Consider the following 22,276-nt stretch of genomic DNA (forward strand, 5'->3'; position numbering starts at 1 on the left):
AATAGAATGTTCAGGATTACAATCGCTTAGATATATGGGTGAAGTTGCAAACTGTTTTAAATCTTTATCACAATAAGACTGGTGGAATATGTGTATAATAAGAGAAAATTCTCCAGTAATGTGTGTTGTAATGGCATCTATGGAGGATGACTTAAAATTGTAAAGTAGTTTTCTTTGATGTTTTGTTTAAATTGGATTTTAGTATTTTAGGAGAGGCTGTTTGATTGTTTGTATTGGTTTGAGCCCTCTTTTAGGCTGGATGGAGTTATGTTTTTTTGTAGGATGAATTGATGTGTTGTATTAATTATAAAAGGTTTGCAATAAACAAACTATAATAAATAAATAAATAAATACATAAATAAATAAATAAATAAACCCTGTCTTCTTATCCTTTTGACTGCCATTGTGCAATTATCCCTTGAAGTAGCAGGCCAATAGAATCCTCTTCATTCCTCACGCAAAGCTGTTTTTTCCAGCATCTCCTGACTCTGCAGCCCTAGTCTGTTTCCGAGGTAGCTTGATTGGTTTTATTACAAGTCCGGGGTCCATCTTTCCATCTGTCCATCATGGCCATCATGGCTGCTCTAGCCATGTTATGTTTTCCTCTGCACCAAGCTTCTATACGTCTTGTGTTTCTGCATATATACACTTATTAGTCAACAGGTTATTTTATCTTCTTTGCATATATGATTTATTTGTATTTTGATTACATGTTTCACTTGTTACTTAAGTTGCATCTTTATTCTTAAGTATTTGCATATTGTTTCAGTATGTCTCAGTATCTTTCCTTCATGACATCACCCTGCCCTCATCAGATTGAATGTATAGCTCTATGATGTCCAATGGTGTGTGCCGATAACCTTCCATTCTTTCAGTGCAAGGGTACATTCCGTACAGTTGTTTAAGTGCATATCGTCTCTCATACACACTATGTGGTATTGGGAGGATACCTTGTGTCCCACATAGGGCTTTTCTCCTGCTGTTCCATTATGACTGAAGTGAGGGGGCGGGAGCTAGGGATGACATATCTACCTGCTCCTTTACAGATGGTTTGGTCTTTGTCTGGCCAGATCTTAGGGGCCATGAATGTCCACCAGATTCATAGCAGAGTTGCTTAATAATTCCATCAGGCCTGAGGCATTCCCTTTGGCGGGGAAGTCTGCAAAGTCTGCTTCAAACTCATTGACTGGGAATGTTTTGAATGAACAGCGTTGAGTGCGAGGGTTTTTAACCTGACCTTTGTGAGCCGTAGTCGAGTGAGAGACTGATGAAGGGATTGCAGCATGGTCAGACCAGTCAAGTGGAATTGGCTCTGCACAGGTGATGCAGTGGGATGATGTGAATTCTAAGTCGAGGGTGTTGCCTTTTGTGAGTAGTCAGACATGGGAGACAGACACATAGGTGGTGTTTTCTCACTAGTCACTATTTATTAAATAATAAAATGTGAGATAAATGCCTAACGTCCTTTAACCTAACAAGGAGTTCCCTATTTACCAAACTAAGATTAAAGGAAAATAACTTGTCTGAAACATGTTTGTCCCTCAAACTAATACATACAGCAACAATCATACAGAATCATTTGGCTGTTTCAGCTTTACAACATAGGAATTCAAATATGAAAGAATACAGGAATCCTTCTAATCATGGTTGGATCCCCTTTCCCTGGATCAATTCAGTTTGTTTCATCCATCTCATTTCTAACAAAAAAACTACTCGCTCTCCACATATCAAGTGGAAAAAGTAAATGTCAAAAGTTTCTTTCTTGAAAAACAAAGCACTTTGTATCACATTTCACTTTTTCTTCATAAGCAACACCTTAGTCAGGATGGTTCATTCAAAATGTTAAGCTTTATTCAGGATGGTTATATAACAGTTTATCAAAACACAAGAGTGGACATTGCCACTTCTTTTTTTACCACAACCTTCCACCACATTCTCAGTACTTCAAAACATATTTTTCCTTTCCCAATCGCCTGCCTGGATTAAACACTATTTGTTAGTTTCCTGGTATGCAATCGTACTCTGTGATGAGGTTTGTTCCAAACTTTCCACAATGCAATTTTCCATAGGCAAAGAGGAACCAACTCTGTTTTATTCAATAAGTCTTTTGACTTGCAACACAATTTGCTTACAACTTCTTTCACATAACAGATAATGATTCTCACATTGGTCTACACATTGGTCTGTTTGCCATAAGCATTGCAAGTAACAATTATCCCCCCTTGATCCTTTCTACAAGAAGGGCTTTTCTCCTGCAGTCTCTGATCTACACAACCTACTGGCTTTTGTTAATGTAGTCACCACATTCTCTTGATGGTCTTCTCCCATGTGATCATCCCCCCTCCTAAAGTCCCCAGGGTTAGGATCAGGTAGCATCTGTCTTTCCCTGGATACATGGGAGGAGAGTTTAGGCTTGGATTGTGTAATGACTCTGCTGGGTTCATCACACTTTATTGTGCATGGGGGAGAGCACAATTTGGTTAAGGTCCTTGGAAGCGATCAGTACGAAAACCATGCTTCGAGTGTGGTTGTCAGCCTGTGACTCGGGGACATTAAAATCACCAAGCAAGACATTACTAGAATTTGATAATATGACAGAGGAGAGTAAGTTGCAGATGTATGCAATGAAAGAGTCACTCCACTCCTCCACTCCTTTGAGGTGGTATGTAGATGACATGGAATGTGATGGATTCATTGTGCGATAGAGGGGATTGGCAAGCAAGTGATTCAAATGACCTTGTTCTGGGAGAGGGAATGATGGAGCATCCTCCACTATTGCCCTTGTTGGTCAAGTCAGATCAGGACATCTTTATTCCCAGTAGGTAAGCTGCAGGTAATACACAGTGAGTGCATCATATCACTGACAAGGTGAGAAGGGCTAATAAACGGTCAGTGCTTTTTGCACTGGATACAGATAAAAACATTTAACCGGGTCAACTGGCGGTTTATGGCTGTGGCACTTCATGAATAGGGCTTTGGAAAGAGCCTGATCAGGATTATTATGGCAAATTAGGTCTTTTCAGGAGCTAAAATAGGGATCAACTAACCATTCCTAGACTGTTTCGCACTTATTAGGGGTACACTGCAAGGGTGCTTGCTTTCAGCCATTTGTTTCACACTAGTGGTTTCAACACTTTGTCCTACACATGAGGCATAGGTATGAAACACATGGGTATCCTGTGGAACAGATGTACATTAACCATGTTTGGTTGCTGATGACGTTCCACTGACACTAGATAAGCCTGCTATATATGTAAATAGATACCTTTTTTAACATTGTAGGATTCAAGGCTAACATGGCTAAATATAAAGTACTCAATCTAAAACTCTCTTATTCAATTGCAAATATACATTTGGGGTTATAAAATGTGATGAAACGATTCCAATATTACCAGTTGAGGCATTAGGAGTCGCAACAGCTGTCCAAGCCAGGAGGGTTAAGTGATCTATTTTCAAAACGCTTGTGCAAGAAGCAACATCAATGAAAGGATCGATCTCAAGCATTTAGACCCAGACCTCAGATGTAGATAAATACATGCTCTGTTAGCAGAGGGATAAGGCTTTTAAAGTGGATGCTTATGTGTGGCATAGCATTGTAGTAATATTTACAAAACATTGAGTCATCTGCAGGTGCTGAATGTTCAATAAAAACTCACTTACAGATAGCATAGTGTACCTGCCTTGTTGCAAAAAAAATAACCCACTCAAAAACCTCTTTTTTAGAGGAATTGTGTGGATGTGGGTCAGCCCTTTTGACACCTGGACCTGAAGACATTTTGTTTTGGCATCCATCTTAGAATATATCTGAGCCTGTTCAGCCCGAATATTCTGTACAGCTACCAATGGGGAGTTGTTATTTACTTTTGTGCATAACTCAGTTTCTGTCCAGTTTTCAGACTACATACTCCGACTATATTTTTAGATATTTATGATGTGTGTGTAATGCCTGAGATACCTTCCACTGCCTGGGTCATTCTGACCCTAAAAAATATATGTAACCATAGACACACTCTTTGTCTTAAAAAAACACTATAATTCTGATTTTTGTGATACTGGAACCATTGATCAGCCCACCATGCCATTTGCACACAGCTTGAGAGGGCTCGGGGGGTTCTAGGACCTCCTCTACAGTGGTTTGAAACATAAGAATGAACTGGGGCCAGTACCAGAATCATTTTCTTTGTGATGTAATCATTGTATTTGCTGATGGGTGTACATGTTCCTTAAACCATTAATTGTTTTTGCAAAAAGACACAGTTTACGAATTATGAACTGCAACTATTGACTAAGAAAAAACAATATTGGTATATGTTTAATATACCACCTTTGACAGAACAGCGTTCATTGGCCCAACCCAAGTAAGAATGCCTTGGGCACCTATTGATGCGCAATAATGATATGCTCAAGAAGTGCACATAACATGCCACAAACACAGCTATTGCAGGACACTCTTGTAGCGGTGTAGTTGGCCACAAGGGGGTGTCAGATAACGCTCATGATTATCAACTGTCACACTCTTGCAAGCTTCCTCCATTCCCTCTGACTGGTTATCCCAGCAGTCTCTCTGACACTCCATGTCTGGCCCAGCACAGCCTAACCCAGGGACACCATTGGCCTGCAGGGCCCATTTGCCACCACTAGCAGCACAGCCTCCTATTTGTGGGGAAAGAATTCAGGATATGGTGCCTGTTGTGCAAAACACAGAAAGCACAATGAAGAGGAATACAGACACATACTGCATGCTTTGCACAAACACAGTCAGTTGGTGTGAGCTGGAAGTCTAACTAGTGGTGTATGCCACAGAGAAGCACATGTTCTTGCCTAAAAACTACCATTTTCTAGATGACTGGGCAAGAGAGTCGTAGAAGGAGGAAATGATTCTTAGGAGAGTGCAGAAAAGGTCATTATGGGCTTTACTGTTTTTTAAAGTCAAATAAATTGAGGCAGAACCTCCAGTTTGTGAGCATTATATAAGGACTCTGAGGGTGGATCTGCTGGTTTGTAGATCCACATACATTGAGAATGAAGATACAACTACTCAACCAGCAGTAACAGTGTCAAAGTCTCCACAACCTTCACCCATGCCGCTCTGTCAATGTGACTCTAGCTTACTCACTCACAAATCTCCATCATATGAGCAATTTGTTGTGGGTCTGTCAAATAAAGGATCTAGTATCCCCTCCCACCTAAATCGTCAGCAATAAGATGTTTGGTAGTTCTTTTAAAATAAACTCTTTCACATGCGTGCCTTTGAGGCAGCACCTGTGGACTGAGACAATATAGACCTAGCAGTGCGAAAACCTCATTCAGTCTGCACCCTAGCCAGGGGTCAAGTTAGGATTTACACGGTATCCGGTCATATTTTCGAAAACATATTTTCGAATGACCATTATGTCAAAAACATTTTGGGGAAAAAAAAATTGGGAATGTTTTTTTTTTATATGTTTTTTTGGGTTTCGTTAGTAAAACAAAGTGTAAATAAATAAAAAAGAGGTTTGGGGGGGAACCCCCATTTAAAAAATATGTTTTAAAAAAACATTCCAAAACATTTTTTTCAGCAAATTTGGTGTCGAGAAAATGGCATTAACAAATATGGGTTTCGAAAATATCACTATAAACCGATTTACACAGCTAATTGAACAGTTACAGATGGCCACAGTGATGGCATGGCATTTCAGAATTGCAACAGATCATCATTACTACTTATTTGCATTGGATCAAAGACAAAGCCATCCACCAGCTGGAATACAGTTGGCCTGCAGATTTCTCATGGGAACTCTGATGCATATAACAAGCCTGACAGGGAGCAGAGTATTTCCAATAGCCTGTGACATTTTTCCACCTTCTGAAAGTTTGCCTTGGTGCTGCCTGAACTAGTTTCAGGAGTTATGGAGAATGAGTGTTCACTATCCAATAAACATTTCAGCAATGGTGGAGTCATGCCCTTGGTTGTTGATCTCTGATTTTTTTACCCTCCCTTCCTTTTGCAGCCAGACATTTAAAAGTCTCTTTAGTGCATCCTTAGACATGGGATGTAGTTTCCTTATACTTATGAAGCATGCCGTTTAATGCTTGCTACCTTAATTTTAAATCATGTGTCAAGAAAGATGCTGTGATATTCTCCTCACTCTCCTTTATCCCCACAATGTCTGGATGCTGCTGAAAGGTTGAGGACAGATTTGTAGGCAGTTCTCGTGATTCTGCATAGCCAGATAGTTTATGTAGTATGTTGGGTGGTTCCAATTCCATCAGAAACATCAGTGACAGCACCTTGCTGAATGATGTAGGAATCTCACTGGGTTTCCTCTACAACAAACTACAGCAAAGAACAAAACTTGTCCAACATGTGCCACTGTGTAGGTGTAAAGCAGGCACCATCCAGTTGTAGGGTCTGGCTATTGTAGTAATCAGTCACTGTACTGCACTGTTCTTGAAGGTACACCAGATTATGGATGGTTGAATAACACTGAGTTGGGATTAGCGTTTTCAGCTGATTTTAAGGGAGCTGGTGGCACAATGGTAGCTTCCTAACATAATATGGTTACTGGTTTATGAAGTGGGTCAACACAACATGGTGAACATGAGAAAAGACGGGCACATGCATGATTTTGCCCATCCTTAGGGCAGCTACAGCCTTTGACAAACTTTCAGCTGCCACAAAGCCTACTTGAAATCGATTGTTATATGCCACGAAGCACGCTGGTAAACAATGATGAGAGAGCAAATGTGATACAGCACATTTTACTTTCTCACAAAAATTAACTCCCAGATGCAGATGGCATCTGGGATCTGCTAGGTACACTGAAAGGTGACCCTTTGTCTGGTGATGGCTGCTAAAATGGATTTCTGAAATCTGGCCTGGTGGACAGATTCCATGAGCCCAACCGAGTTATTGTGAACATGAGAAGTTTAGCCAAACCAATAAAGGTAAGCGTGAGAGAGTGTTCAAGGCTAAATCTCTTGAGATGTGAGTGGGGTTCGGGGTCCACAATGGGTCCACACAGGAAAAATACACAACGATACCACTTACACAAGTAAGTACAAAAATACTCTGTCATAGACCAAAAAACACACGATAAAATGAATAAATCAGGTAATATTATCACACAGCACTCTAAATATAAAACGTATAAAAAGTCACAATAGGTTATATCAATGCACATAATTCACCAAAACACCTGAAAGTGAAGGTAAGTTGTTAAGCAATTGTATAACTAGTCCACAGCAATAGAAGCCCCAACTTTATGAGTCCATCCCTAAAATGAATGGGGCCTTGTGCCCAAATGTTCACAAGTACCTTTGGAAGATGGAACAAAGTTAGGAAAGTTAGGACATTTTCCTGTGGGGGTGATGATTGTTTCAGAAGTCTTTCAAATGTATTTACAGTTAAGCATAGTACTTTTCCTAGCTTCTAGTGCAGCTTTTTAAGACAACCTTTAGAGGGGAACTAGTAAGTAGTGTAACTCTTCACTGTACTGTGGTCCCACCAGTACAAAGGGTCAAAGTACCAGCAAGGGTCTTCTGAGATCAGGTAGTCCAGTAGGGCTTCACTGGGACAGCAGCAAGTATGGTTGAAAGCAATAGCTTTCCTTGGCAAATGCATGACCGTAAAATGGAATTCATGACCTTACCGGAGAAGGCAGGAAGAAGGCCAACAATGAAAATAGCCAAAGAACAAACAAACAATGTCGTGGCACAGCTTTCTTAGGACACTAGCCACTGCTAGTAGCCAAACACAATAAGTGCTAATGTGCTAGCTAGAAATATAGTAGAGATGGTAAACATGTACCTGCTGCCACCAGCTTGGCTTTAGGCGCCTTTCATGTAAGTATAGGGCCATACAAAGGTATGGCCATTGCATTGCATTGAAGGATGATGTGTGCAATGTGAACAAGATACCCAAAACAGATAAGAAATAAAAAGACAACAGGGAAACATGGTTTTCCAGTAATGACAGTGTGAAGGAATAGTCCGTTTCCTCATGACAAATGAGCAAAGGACCAGGAAAGCAGAAGGCTTCAGTGCTCTGTAAAAAAGAAAAATCAGGACAAGTCATGAAACAAAAGCAACAAGTTTGGTGGTCCATAGATAATGGAGGGAAAGTTGATTAACATAGAAATCTTTCCTAACACTCACCCTCCCCCACACCCACAGACTAGGGACAGGGGGATCTGCTTTTGGTACCAGAGCCAGAGGACTGGACTAAGGACTGATAGAGGGCTCAATCACCTCAAGATCCAACATTATGTTCTCCTCAGACTTAATGTCAGATCTGACTTGGTCTGAGCAACCACAACTGCTAAACCTTGTAGACCCACCAACGTCAGGGACAAAGTCCCACTCACACAAATGTGTAAAGCCTAAAATTAGGGAAAACAAGGGTGGAAATTGCCTAAGCAAAGTTTTCACCTCACCTTGCTGTTCTAGAGTTAGTTGAAGGGACACTAGGTCACCCTCAGTGAATCCATAAGAAAGACTGTCCTGGATCAGGTCAGAAACAGACTCAGATTTCTCTGTCTCCCTTTCTAAACCCAGGAACAGCACACCTATTTTATCACTGGGTAAAACATCCTTCATACCATCCATGGCCCATCGAAGTTTTCCTCCCTGAGTTTTTCAGCTTTGTAAGTACAATAACATGCACTTGTCATCATGTTTTCTGACCAGTATGGTATAAGAAGGCCACACTGCCTTCTTTGGGGCTACGTAAGGGCTCCAATCAATCTTTACAGAGTTCCCAAGAATCTCTCAATTACAAGGCACCTCATCTTCCTTCCACAGGGTCTGGCTATAATGGAACTTGAAGATGCTGCCCAACTTCCTGAGGGAAGCTACCACTGGTAAAAAAAAAAAGTTAAGTAAAGCTGTAATGAGTGATTTGTCAGTCATTATCGGGTGTGGGTTGGCATCAAGATACTAGGTGGTGTGATCAGCAACCACTACATTACTCCTGCTGCCTGAGGATTTACAAAGAGTCAAATATCTAACCAAGTCTCTTCAAATAATGCATCCACTACTGGTAGGGGAGCTTGTGAATTTTGAATTCCTGTTCCACTTCTGTCAAATTGTTATGATCTCTGCTTCCAAAAGATCAGGACTTGCCCGACTCCCTTGGAAGCAGACCCATAACCCCGGTTCCGAGTGCCAGCCAGTCCCAATTGGGACCTTTTGGACCCTGTCCTGGCGCCAGTGGCACCAGGCTCATAAAGATGCCCAGTCCCAGCGCTGGAAGCACCGGGCTCATAATGCTTGGGTGGACTTACCTGCAGCAGACCATGCTGCTTACTTACCTGCCAGTTGAACCCCTGATCCTCTTCTGTTTGGGACTACTTTTCCTGTTGGGTGGGGCAGGAGCCACTCCCTAGGTTCAGAACACTGGAACTCTTCTGGAAAGCAGGAACTCTTTTCTTACCTAGGCGTGGCTGTGGAAGGAGACACCTAAGCACTACAGGAGGCTATTTAAACCACACCCGATGGATGAATCTTGCTTTGCGTTATTCTGCATTCTCTGCAGCAGAACGCTCATCGTGTCTTCTGCTTCTGATCCTGGGCCTAAGGGAACAAAGGCTTACCATCCTGGAATCCAGTCTTCAGCAGCACCTGTAAAGACAAAGAAAGAACAGGTTAGCACTACGGTCTTCAGTGGCAGCGCATCTCTTACCTGGTCCATCGGCTGTCACCAACGCCTCGCGCTGCATTCCGGCATCTAAAAGAAAAAGGCTTACCTACTCTTCGCATGCTCCGGAGGTCTTCACACTGCATTCCGACATCTGAAAGACAAAAGCTTACCAGCTCTTCGCCGCTCCGGAGGCCTTCGGCGCTGCATCACGCATCTGAAAGACAAAAGAAGGTGCGTTTAAAGACATTGGGCAACTTTATTACTCACGTGCCATTACTCCTTCCCACGCCGAATCCAGTGGGTATTCCAGCACCCTTCAGCTTCTCTAAAGCTCCGAACTTGTACCTGCAAGATAAAAGGGACAGTTAGTGCGCATCGTGAAGCAGGCTACAAGCGCTTACTTACGTGCTTCCAGGCGCTTCTATTCCTCACGCGGGTTCGATCCTCAACTCTCATCAGCCCGCCATCCGCCATTGCCGGAACCCTGCAAAACAAGAGATAGCATTACAAAAGACTTTTAAGACATTTGAAGTGCCCAGAACTTACCGTTCGTGCAGTTAACGACGGACAGCAGTCCTCTGAGGTCAAGAGGCCTGCACCCTTATCCAGTGAAGAAACTGGTTACGGCACCCTGCCCCGAGGCAGATGGAGAGCTCGGCGTTCACTTACCTAAGGTGAGGGCGTTAACCTTTGAGGTTCTACAGGAGAAGAGAAAGGGAAGAGGAGAGAGGCACCCAATAACCCCAGTTCATTAATCCCATATTTTCTATCTGCAGACATCTTACTCTTCGAGTCAGACATACAGTGCACAGAGGTCCAGCCCAAAGAGCCAACCGTGTGTTACACATCACCTTTGAAGATACGGCATTCACCCAGTCAAGACCGGCGCCTCTGCGGGAATCAGGTGAGCGTTACAGAACGCAAAGCCTACCGCAAAACTCCCACCCAGGCGCTATGGAAACCTCGGATACCGACCAGCTAGCCCAGTTACTTGGGGAACTAAGAGCAGAAGTGCATGCAGCCAGTCAGGAAACGAATGCTCTAAGAAGGGAACTGATTATTTCCAAGGAGCGAACAGACGATCTCGCTAGACAATTGCTACAGTCACAAGCCGGACAAACTCCGTTACCCGCATCAGGGGCAAATCTTCCTTCAACATCCTCTACGAACCCAGTGCAGATCAACCTACCTGGGAATGTACCTCTGGCTCCGCCCGAACGATTTTCTGGTGAGCCAAAGAGGTTTGCAGTATTTATTAATCAGTGCCGGTTGCACTTCTTATGCCGGCCAGCAGCCTTTCCAACTGATCAAGCTAAGGTAGCTTTCGTGCTTTCGTACCTTAGTGGCAATGCGGCAGACTGGTCGATCCCTCTAGTTAATCAAGATGATCCGGTTCTCCATGATTTTCAAGCTTTTCAGCTCAGTATGGAAAAACTGTTTGCAAGACATTCACAGGGGCAGGCCTTGGACAATGAGCTCCTTTCATTGCGACAGGGTAATCAAGACCTTTTGGCTTATATTGCGTCTTTCAACAGACTGATAGTGGAAACTCGATGGCCTGAGGACAAAAGGATTACGCTGTTTTATAGAGGTCTACGTGGAGAGCTCAAAGATGTGTTAGCCCAAGTAGTGAATCCCCCGCAAGACTGTTCGGACTATATTGACTTAGTCGTTCAAATTGACCACAGACTGCAGAACAGGAAGGCCGATCGTTCCAAGTTTGATGCTCGAGTATTTTCCAAACCACCAACTCCTACCAAAGGAGTAGACTCTGGGGAACCCATGCAAATAGGGGGCCTGAAAGGACCACTAACACAAAAGGAGCGGGAAAGGAGAAAACAGCTGCAATTATGCCTCTATTGTGGAAATTCGGGGCACTTTCTTCGAGATTGTCCGGTGAAACCAGCCAAGAAGGCAGTAGGAGCTGCAGTTACCAGGGTCACAAACTCTGAGCAGGGAAACGACCTCGCCCGACAAGAATAGAGGTCCTCTTGCCGAGCGTTAAAACCAGTTCCGTGACCTCGCATTTCGTGATACCTATGGTCCTCATTAGCCCTGAACATCCGGATCGATTACATGCGATTGAAGCTTACGTCGACAACGGTGCCATCGGCAATTATGTGGATCATGAAATGATTTTGAGGATGAATCTGACTCTTTGTCCAAAGGCTGTAAGGGACGTCATTACTACGGTGGATGGTACGGAGATAGCCTCCGGACCAGTAACGCATGCCACCCAAGAAGTGACGCTAGTAAGTCAAGATGGACACCATGAGAAGATCGTGTTCGATGTGATCAAGGCCCCTCAGATCCAGATTATTCTAGGAATTCCTTGGTTTGAGAAGCACAATCCTCAGATCAATTGGCGAGCAAGAACGGTTCAGTTTCCAGAATGTGTCTCTACTTGTCACCCTCGACCTGGTGTTGCACTGGCAGCAATTTCCTCGGAGGCTCCCCAGTTACCTCCTGAATACCTAGAATTCCAAGATGTTTTCCGGAAGGATCAGGCTAACTCTCTACCTCCTCATAGGTCTTATGACTGCCAGATAGACCTGATACCTGGATCTACTCCTCCTTGTAGTAGAATTTATGCCCTCACCGAGCCTGAGAATCTTCACCTCCGACAATACCTGGATCAATACCTAGCGAATGGGTTTATTCGTCCTTTCAAGTCCCCTGCTTCCTCAGCTTTGTTCTTCGTTCCAAAAAAAGAAGGGGACCTTAGAACTTGTATAGATTATCGCGCCCTGAACCAGATCACCGTTAAGAATAGATATCCGTTACCTTTGATCCCTGAACTCCTGGACCAAGTCAGAAAAGCATGCATATATACAAAGCTGGATGTTAGAGGAGCCTACCACTTGGTACGAGTAAAAGAGGGCGATGAATGGAAGACGGCCTTCCGCACCAAGTATGGGCTATTTGAATATCAGGTCATGCCCTTCGGACTTTGCAATGCCCCGGCCGCCTTTCAATATTTTATGAACGATGTCCTGAGAGAGCTCATAGATGTGTGTGTTGTTGTTTACATTGACGACATCCTCGTTTATTCTTCATCGGAAATTGAACATCGGAAACAAGTGAAAATGGTCCTCGAGAGATTGCGTCAACACAAACTTTTCGCTAAGTTGGAAAAATGTGTTTTCAACGTGACTGAAGTTGAATTCTTGGGATTCATATTATCACCTAGCGGAGTGCGTATGGATTCAAAGAAGGTCGATGCAATTCTCAAATGGCCATCGCCATCCTCCGTAAAAGGTGTTCAAAGCATGTTAGGCTTCGCTAACTTTTACCGCAGGTTTATCCCCGAATTCTCTCGAATAGTCCAGCCCATCACCGCCTTGTTAAAGAAAAACAAACGTTTTGAATGGTCTACCGAGGCGGAACAAGCTTTCCAGAATTTGAAGACTAGATTTATCTCTGCACCGATCTTAAAACATCCTCGCCCAGAACTCCCCTACATCGTTGAAACTGATGCTTCGAGCCTTGCCATGGGGGCAGTTCTATCACAAAAGGACCCAGTAACCAATCAGTTGCATCCCGTGGCATTTTGGTCCCGCAAATTCTCGCCTCCTGAAATCAATTACACTATTACTGATAAGGAACTTCTAGCTATCAAGTCCGCCTTTAAGGCTTGGAGGCATTATCTTCTGGGGGCCCGACACACCGTTACTGTGATTACAGATCACCGAAACCTGCAATATTTGAAAACCGCAAAAGCTCAATCCTCTAGGCAACTCCGTTGGGCACTATTCTTTGCCGAGTTTGACTTCATAATTACCTATCGACCTGGTACAAAAAACGGTAAAGCTGATGCCCTTTCGCGGATGGGAGTGGAAGAACATTTGATCAATCCTAAACCTGTACCTATCATTCCCGAACAAAGAATTCTAGGTGTAATCGCCACACAATCCATAGAGGAAGTTAAGGATAAAGCCAGGCTACTGGTAACTCCAGCAGACATACAGAATTGGCATCTGCAGGGAAAGGACTTTACGGTGAAGGACAACCTATTATATTTCCAAGAACGGTTATACCTGCCCAGCACAGATTTACAGAAAAAGGTAATCTCTTGTTATCACGATTCTTTAATGGAAGGACATCCCGGTATGACCAAGACCTCGGAAAAGATCAAGCGCTACTTCTGGTGGCCGTCTTGGAAAAAAGATATCAGAGACTTTATAATGTCCTGTGGAGTATGCGCCCAAAACAAGAGTCAAAAGGAAAAACCAGCCAGCCTCTTACGCCCTATTGACATCCCGCCTCGCCCTTGGCATACGCTTTTTATGGACTTCATCGCCGATCTACCTCCATGCTCCGGATACAATACGATCCTAGTAATCGTGGACCTATTCTCCAAGATGGCGCATTCCATTCCACTCAAAGGCTTACCAACAGCAGCAACTCTGGCCCGAGAATTTCTCGAAAACATCGTCCGACTGGACAGTTTTCCTTCAGTTCTAATTTCGGATCGAGGTAGTCAATTTATTTCTCATTTTTGGCGAAGTTGCTGTCGGTCGGCTCAAATTGATGTGAGACTTTCGACCAGCCACCACCCTCAAACCGACGGACAAACCGAGAGGACCAGTCAAACTCTGGAACAGTATTCGTGCTGCATGCTACAACAAACTGAAAAAACTTGGAAAGATATCCTTTGGATAGCCGAATATGCCTACAATAACTCTGTCCACTCGGGAACTGGGAAGACCCCGTTTTTTCTTTTATACGGTAGTCACCCTCGAACCTCGGAGTTGGATCCACTCCAAGATCTTGGAACACCAGCAGTAGACCACCTGCATTCTACAATCACCCAAGCCTTTAAGGAAGCCGTTTCTCACCTTCAAAGGGCTAAAGAACAATACAAGAAAGGAGCAGACCAACATCGGAAGGAAGCCCCCCAATATCAAGTAGGAGATCAAGTCTGGTTATCCACCAAATATCTACCTCTAAAAGGACCACGCACATTCAACCCAAGATACCTTGGTCCCTATTCCATCACTACCATAGTAAATCCAGTAGCGGTCAAGTTGGACTTGCCCCCTCACATGAAGATACATCCGGTCTTCCACGTCTCTCTATTAAAACCCGTGCAACCTCAAACCCGACTAACTACATCTCCAAAACCTATTCTAGTTGATGGAGAACTCGAGTTTGAAGACAAAAGCATCCTGGATTCCAAGATCTCCAAATCTAAACTATTTTACCTGATTGACTGGAAGGCTACGGTCCCCAAGAAAGATCCTGGGAACCTGCAGAATATGTCCACGCGCCTCGTCTATTCAAAAGATTTCATCGAACATTTCCTAACAAGCCCAAACCCCCGGAGAAGCCCGGTTTGGGAGGGGCCTTGAGGGGGGGTGCTCTCATGATCTCTGCTTCCAAAAGATCAGGACTTGCCGGACTCCCTTGGAAGCAGACCCATAATCCTGTTCCGAGTGCCAGCCAGTCCCAATTGGGACCTTTTGGACCCTGTCCTGGCGCCAGTGGCACCAGGCTCATAAAGATGCCCAGTCCCAGCGCTGGAAGCGCCGGGCTCATAATGCTTGGGTGGACTTACCTGCAGCAGACCATGCTGCTTACTTACCTGCCAGTTGAACCCCTGATCCTCTTCTGTTTGGGACTACTTTTCCTGTTGGGTGGGGCAGGAGCCACTCCCTAGGTTCAGAACACTGGAACTCTTCTGGAAAGCAGGAACTCTTTTCTTACCTAGGCGTGGCTGTGGAAGGAGACACCTAAGCACTACAGGAGGCTATTTAAACCACACCCGATGGATGAATCTTGCTTTGCGTTATTCTGCATTCTCTGCAGCAGAACGCTCATCGTGTCTTCTGCTTCTGATCCTGGGCCTAAGGGAACAAAGGCTTACCATCCTGGAATCCAGTCTTCAGCAGCACCTGTAAAGACAAAGAAAGAACAGGTTAGCACTACGGTCTTCAGTGGCAGCGCATCTCTTACCTGGTCCATCGGCTGTCACCAACGCCTCGCGCTGCATTCCGGCATCTAAAAGACAAAGGCTTACCTACTCTTTGCATGCTCCGGAGGTCTTCACACTGCATTCCGGCATCTGAAAGACAAAAGCTTACCAGCTCTTCGCACGCTCCGGAGGCCTTCGGCGCTGCATCCCGCATCTGAAAGACAAAAGAAGGTGCGTTTAAAGACATTGGGCAACTTTATTACTCACGTGCCATTACTCCTTCCCACGCCGAATCCAGTGGGTATTCCAGCACCCTTCAGCTTCTCTAAAGCTCCGAACTTGTACCTGCAAGATAAAAGGGACAGTTAGTGCGCATCGTGAAGCAGGCTACAAGCGCTTACTTACGTGCTTCCAGGCGCTTCTATTCCTCACGCGGGTTCGATCCTCAACTCTCATCAGCCCGCCATCCGCCATCGCCGGAACCCTGCAAAACAAGAGATAGCATTACAAAAGACTTTTAAGACATTTGAAGTGCCCAGAACTTACCGTTCGTGCAGTTAACGACGGACAGCAGTCCTCTGAGGTCAAGAGGCCTGCACCCTTATCCAGTGAAGAAACTGGTTACGGCACCCTGCCCCGAGGCAGATGGAGAGCTCGGCGTTCACTTACCTAAGGTGAGGGCGTTAACCTTTGGGGTTCTACAGGAGAAGAGAAAGGGAAGAGGAGAGAGGCACCCAATAACCCCAGTTCATTAATCCCATATTTTCTATCTGCAGACATCTTACTCTTCGAGTCAGACATACAGTGCACAGAGGTCCAGCCCAAAGAGCCAACCGTGTGTTACACATCACCTTTAAAGATACGGCATTCACCCAGTCAAGACCGGCGCCTCTGCGGGAATCAGGTGAGCGTTACAGAACGCAAAGCCTACCGCAAAACTCCCACCCAGGCGCTATGGAAACCTCGGATACCGACCAGCTAGCCCAGTTACTTGGGGAACTAAGAGCAGAAGTGCATGCAGCCCGTCAGGAAACGAATGCTCTAAGAAGGGAACTGATTATTTCCAAGGAGCGAACAGACGATCTCGCTAGACAATTGCTACAGTCACAAGCCGGACAAACTCCGTTACCCGCATCAGGGGCAAATCTTCCTTCGACATCCTCTACGAACCCAGTGCAGATCAACCTACCTGGGAATGTACCTCTGGCTCCGCCCGAACGATTTTCTGGTGACCCAAAGAGGTATGCAGTATTTATTAATCAGTGCCGGTTGCACTTCTTATGCCGGCCAGCAGCCTTTCCAACTGATCAAGCTAAGGTAGCTTTCGTGCTTTCGTACCTTAGTGGCAATGCGGCAGACTGGTCGATCCCTCTAGTTAATCAAGATGATCCGGTTCTCCATGATTTTCAAGCTTTTCAGCTCAGTATGGAAAAACTGTTTGCAAGACATTCACAGGGGCAGGCCTTGGACAATGAGCTCCTTTCATTGCGACAGGGTAATCAAGACCTTTTGGCTTATATTGCGTCTTTCAACAGACTGATAGTGGAAACTCGATGGCCTGAGGACAAAAGGATTACGCTGTTTTATAGAGGTCCACGTGGAGAGCTCAAAGATGTGTTAGCCCAAGTAGTGAATCCCCCGCAAGACTGTTCGGACTATATTGACTTAGTCGTTCAAATTGACCACAGACTGCAGAACAGGAAGGCCGATCGTTCCAAGTTTAATGCTCGAGTATTTTCCAAACCACCAACTCCTACCAAAGGAGTAGACTCCGGGGAACCCATTCAAATAGGGGGCCTGAAAGGACCACTAACACAAAAGGAGCGGGAAAGGAGAAAACAGCTGCAATTATGCCTCTATTGCGGAAACTCGGGGCACTTTCTTCGAGATTGTCCGGTGAAACCAGCCAAGAAGGCAGTAGGAGCTGCAGTTACCAGGGTCACAAACTCTGAGCAGGGAAACGACCTCGCCCGACAAGAATAGAGGTCCTCTTGCCGAGCGTTAAAACCAGTTCCGTGACCTCGCATTTCGTGATACCTATGGTCCTCATTAGCCCTGAACATCCGGATCGATTACAAGCGATTGAAGCTTACGTCGACAGCGGTGCCATCGGCAATTATGTGGATCATGAAATGGTTTTGAGGATGAATCTGACTCTTTGTCCAAAGGCTGTAAAGGACGTCATTACTACGGTGGATGGTACGGAGATAGCCTCCGGACCAGTAACACATACCACCCAAGAAGTGACGCTAGTAAGTCAAGATGGACACCATGAGAAGATCGTGTTCGATGTGATCAAGGCCCCTCAGTTCCAGATTATTCTAGGAATTCATTGGTTAGAGAAGCACAATCCTCAGATCGATTGGCGAGCAAGAACGGTTCAGTTTCCAGAATGTGTCTCTACTTGTCACCCTCGACCTGGTGTTGCACTGGCAGCAATTTCCTACGAGGCTCCCCAGTTACCTCCTGAATACCTAGAATTCCAAGATGTTTTCCGGAAGGATCAGGCTAACTCTCTACCTCCTCATAGGTCTTATGACTGCCAGATAGACCTGATACCTGGATCTACTCCTCCTTGTAGTAGAATTTATGCCCTCACCGAGCCTGAGAATCTTCACCTCCGACAATACCTGGATCAATACCTAGCGAATGGGTTTATTCGTCCTTTCAAGTCCCCTGCTTCCTCAGCTTTGTTCTTCGTTCCAAAAAAAGAAGGGGACCTTAGAACTTGTATAGATTATCGCGCCCTGAACCAGATCACCGTTAAGAATAGATATCCGTTACCTTTGATCCCTGAACTCCTGGACCAAGTCAGAAAAGCATGCATATATACAAAGCTGGATCTTAGAGGAGCCTACCACTTGGTACGAGTAAAAGAGGGCGATGAATGGAAGACGGCCTTCCGCACCAAGTATGGGCTATTTGAATATCAGGTCATGCCCTTCGGACTTTGCAATGCCCCGGCCGCCTTTCAATATTTTATGAACGATGTCCTCAGAGAGCTCATAGATGTGTGTGTTGTTGTTTACATTGACGACATCCTCGTTTATTCTTCATCGGAAATTGAACATCGGAAACACGTGAAAATGGTCCTCGAGAGATTGCGTCAACACAAACTTTTCGCTAAGTTGGAAAAATGTGTTTTCAACGTGACTGAAGTTGAATTCTTGGGATTCATATATTCACCTAGCGGAGTGCGTATGGATTCAAAGAAGGTCGATGCAATTCTCAAATGGCCATCGCCATCCTCCGTAAAAGGTGTTCAAAGCATGTTAGGCTTCGCTAACTTTTACCGCAGGTTTATCCCCGAATTCTCTCGAATAGTCCAGCCCATCACCGCCTGTCATGATCTCTGTTTCCAAAAGGTCAGGGTTTTCCCAACTCCCTTGGAAGCAGATCCATAACCCAGGTTCCGAGTGCCAACCAGTCCCAATTGGGACCTTTTGGACCCAGTCCTGGCGCCAGTGGCACCAGGCTCATAAATATGCCCAGTCCAAGCGCTGGAAGCGCCAGGCTCATAATGCTTGGGTGGACTTACCTGCAGCAGACCATGCTGCTTACTTGCCTGCCAGTTGAGCCTCTGATCCTCTTCTGTTTGGAACTACTTTTCCTGTTGGGTGGGGCAGGAGCCACTCCCTAGATTCAGAACACTGGAACTCTTCTGGAAAGCAGGAACTCTTTTCTTACCTAGGCGTGGCTGTGGAAGGAGACACCTAAGCACTACAGGAGGCTATTTAAACCACACCCGATGGATGAATCTTGCTTTGCGTTATTCTGCATCCTCTGCAGCAGAACGCTCATCGTGTCTTCTGCATCTGATCCTGGGCCTAAGGAAAAAGGCTTACCATCTTGAATCCAGTCTTCAGCAACACCTATAAAGACAAGAAAGAACAGGTTAGCATTACGGTCTTCAGTGACAGCTCTTCACTTACCTGGTCCATCGGCTGTCACCAACGCCTCGCGCTGCATTCCGGCATCTGAAAGACAAAGGCTTACCTACTCTTCGTGCGCTCCGGAGGTCTTCACACTGCATTCCGGCATCTGAAAGACAAAAGCTTACCAACTCTTCGCACGCTCCGGAGGCCTTCGGCGCTGCATCCCACATCTGAAAGACAAAACAAGGTGCGTTTAAAGACATTGGGGAACTTTAATACTCACGTGCCATTACTCCTTTCCACATCTAACCCAGTGGGTATTCCGGCACCCGGCAGCCGCTCCGAACTTGTACCTGCAAAATAAAAAGACAGTTAGAGCGCATCGTGAAGCAGGCAACTAGCGCTTACTTACGTGCTTCCAGGCGCTTCTATTCATCACACGGGCTCCATCTTCAACTCACTTCAGCCCGTCATCCGCCATCGCCGGAACCCTGCAAAACAAGAAACATCATTACTAAAGACTTTAAAGACATTAGAATTACTCGAAACTTACCGTTCGTGCAGTAAACGACGGACAGCAGTCCTCTGAAGTCAAGAGGCCTGCTCCCCTTATCCAGTGAAGAAACTGGTTACAGCACCCTGCCCCGAGGCAGATGGAGAGCACGGCGTTCACTTACCTAAGGTGAGAGCGTTAACCTTTGGGGTTCTACAGGAGAAGAGAAAGGGAAGAAGAGAGAGACATTCAATAACCCTGTTCCTTAATCCCATATTTTCTATCTGGAGACATCTTACCCTTCGAGTCAAACATACAGTGCACAGAGGTCCAGCCCAAAGAGCCAGCCGTGTGTTACACATCACCTTTGAAGATACGGTATACACCCAGTCAAGACCGGCGCCTCTACGGGAATCAGGTGAGCGTTACAGAACGCAAAGCCTACCACAAAACTCCCGTCCAGGCGCTATGGAAACCTCGGATACCGACCAGCTAGCCCAGTTACTTGGGGAACTAAGGGCAGAAGTGCATGCAGCCCGTCAGGAAACGAACGCTCTAAGAAGGGAGATGATTATTTCCAAGGAGCGAACAGATGATCTCGCTAGACAATTGCTACAGTCACAAGCCGGACAGACCCCGTTACCCGCATCTGGGGGAAATCTTCCTTCTACATCCTCTATGAATCCAGTGCAGATCAACCTACCTGGGAATGTACCTCTGGCTCCGCCCGAACGATTTTCTGGTGACCCAAAGAGGTTTGCAGTATTTATCAATCAGTGCCGGTTGCATTTCTTATGCCGGCCAGCAGCCTTTCCAACTGATCAAGCTAAAGTAGCTTTCGTGCTTTCGTACCTTAGTGACAATGCGGCAGACTGGTCGATCCCTCTAGTAAATCAAGATGATCCGGTCCTCCATGATTTTCAAGCTTTTCAGCTCAGTATGGAAAAACTGTTCGCAAGACATTCACAGGGGCAGGCCTTGGACAATGAGCTTCTTTCGTTGCGACAAGGTAATAAAGACCTTTTGGCTTATATTGCGTCTTTCAACAGACTGATAGTGGAAACTCAATGGCCTGAGGACAAAAGGATTACGCTGTTTTATAGAGGTCTACGTGGAGAGCTCAAAGATGTGTTAGCCCAAGTAGTGAATCCCCCACAAGATTGTTCGGACTATATAGACTTAGTCGTTCAAATAGATCACAGACTGCAGAACAGGAAGGCCGATCGTTCCAAGTTTGATGCTCGAGTATTTTCCAAACCGCCAACTCCTTCCAAAGAAGTAGACTCCGGGGAACCCATGCAAATAGGGGGTCTGAAAGGTCCTCTAACACAAAAGGAGCGGGAAAGGAGAAAACAGTTGCAATTATGCCTCTATTGCGGAAACTCAGGGCACTTTCTTCGAGACTGTCCGGTGAAACCTGCCAAGAAGGCAGTAGGAGCTGCTGTTACCAAAGTTACAAACTCTGAGCAGGGAAACGACCTCGCCCGACAAGAATAGAGGTCCTCTTGCCGAGCGTGAAAACCAGTTCCGTGACCTCGCATTTCGTGATACCTATGGTCCTCATTAGCCCTGATAATCCGGATCGATTACATGCAATTGAAGCTTAGGTCGACAGCGGTGCCATCGGCAATTATGTGGATCATGAAATGGTTTTGAGGATGAATCTAACTCTTTGTCCCAAGGCTGTAAAGGACGTCATTACTACGGTGGATGGTACGGAGATAGCCTCTGGGCCAGTAACGCATACCACTCAAGAGGTGACGCTAGTAAGTCAAGATGGACACCATGAGAAGATCGTGTTCGATGTGATCAAGGCCCCTCAGTTTCAGATTATTCTAGGAATACCTTGGTTAGAGAAACACAATCCTCTGATCGATTGGCGAGCAAGAACGGTCCAGTTTCCAGAATGTGTCTCTACTTGTCACCCTCGACCTGGTGTTGCACTGGCAGCAATTTCTTCAGAGACTCCCGAGTTACCTCCCGAATACCTAGAATACCAAGATGTTTTCCGGAAGGATCAGGCTAACTCTCTACCTCCTCATAGGTCTTATGACTGCCAGATAGACCTGATATCTGGATCTACTCCTCCTTGTAGTAGAATTTATGCCCTCACCGAGCCTGAGAACCTTCACCTTCGACAATACCTGGATCAATACCTGGCAAATGGGTTTATTCGTCCTTCCAAGTCCCCTGCTTCTTCAGCTTTGTTCTTCGTTCCAAAAAAGGAAGGAGACCTTAGAACTTGTATAGATTATCGCTCCCTGAACCAGATCACCGTTAAGAATAGATATCCGTTATCTTTGATCCCTGAACTCCTGGACCAAGTCAGAAAAGCATGCATATATACAAAGCTGGATCTTAGAGGAGCTTACCAC

This window comes from Ambystoma mexicanum, chromosome 2p (genome assembly GCF_040938575.1).
Source record: "Ambystoma mexicanum isolate Mex_15411 chromosome 2p, UKY_AmexF1_1, whole genome shotgun sequence".
Lineage (NCBI taxonomy): Eukaryota > Metazoa > Chordata > Amphibia > Caudata > Ambystomatidae > Ambystoma > Ambystoma mexicanum.